The following is a 1168-nucleotide window of genomic DNA, read 5'->3' as shown; positions in this document are numbered from 1 at the left end:
GAGAAGAACCCGTCCAGAAGACCTATACAATTTATTTCTTTTTGTTTTTTTACCTGGATTACTGAGATGCATCAGGACTTTATCTAATCAATGTTTCACTCTTTGTATTATCAATCACACATTTACAAACAGACAGAAATCTGCTGAAGCTAGCCTTTTCTGATGTGAATATAAAACCACAAAAATGTCATCTTGCAGAGGCCTTACAGAGGGACTAAAGAGCCACATGTGGCCCCTGAGCCACAGTTTGGAGACCCCTGTTCTAAACAGAGCTCTGTCGTATTAAAAATAATCAATTTTAACAATTTATTTCTTCGTGTATCAGGTGTTTTTAATTTTTAATTTATTTATTTACACTTAATTTTTCATAAGCAGTGTATAATAAAGAGTAATATAGCAGGTGAATGTGCAATTCAAGGCTAGTTTTAAAAAGTATCTATTTATGAAGGTTATTTACCACAAATATATTTTTGTTTTCTATAATATCAGTAATAATGTAAAGTTTCATTAAAGGTTGGTAAATAAATACAGTAATAAATGAGAGGCACGTATTTTCTGTGTGTTTCATTAAAGCCTCCGCGTGACCACATCTGCCGCGAGGAATCCGCTTTCTGGACGCGCGCGACCTGTGTGTGCGCGCGCAGCCAGTGCGTCCTGTGACCACTTGGCAGCGGCGCTGAAGCTAATGTCGCATTTAAAAAAGAAAGAAAAAAAGAAAAAAAACAACCTAAGAACATGTCGTAAGCTTTAAATTCAGAAATCGGACTCACTCTCAGACAAACGGGAGACTTCCGGTTCGGCCCCCCCTCAGAAAAAGCTCGGTTTCTGTCGAGTCCCGGACGGTTCAGGACGTCTGTGGGTTGTTTTTTTTTTCTCCCACCACTCTCCCTGTCTTCTGTCAGTAACTCTCCCAGTTCAGCTCTGACTCACCTCCTGTTTTTGTTTGTGTTTAGTTTCSSTGTTGTTGCTGCCTCTTCGTCAGTCCATCTGTCTTCGGATGGCATCAACCCTCACGCGCAGCTCCCGGTGTGGAGAGTGGCGCGCGGTGGGCGGGCGCGCGGGCTCCGGAGCTGTCCACTTCACGGTCCGTTCCCTCCCATGTTGGCATGACCCCCAGTATGTGCCCTCACACACACACACACACACACACACACACACACACACACAC

The 1168-nt window shown here is 43.1% G+C and overlaps 1 protein-coding gene across 2 annotated transcripts in view; it reads right to left on the bottom strand.

Moving 5' to 3' along the window:
* prox3 (prospero homeobox 3) overlaps positions 1 to 1162 on the bottom strand; it is a 15679-nt gene extending 14517 nt beyond the window's left edge. Inside the window, exon 1 of one of the 2 annotated variants that reach the window (XM_014009008.1) lies at positions 931 to 1162. The gene's annotated coding sequence lies outside the window, so the exon portion shown is untranslated. The other variant, XM_014009009.1, reaches the window with a different exon arrangement.
* Positions 1163 to 1168: the final 6 nt, after the last annotated feature.

Source organism: Austrofundulus limnaeus, unplaced genomic scaffold (genome assembly GCF_001266775.1).
Source record: "Austrofundulus limnaeus strain Quisiro unplaced genomic scaffold, Austrofundulus_limnaeus-1.0 Scaffold54, whole genome shotgun sequence".
NCBI lineage: Eukaryota > Metazoa > Chordata > Actinopteri > Cyprinodontiformes > Rivulidae > Austrofundulus > Austrofundulus limnaeus.
Note: the sequence above shows the minus strand (reverse complement) of the source record. Positions and strands in the feature narration are given on the sequence as shown.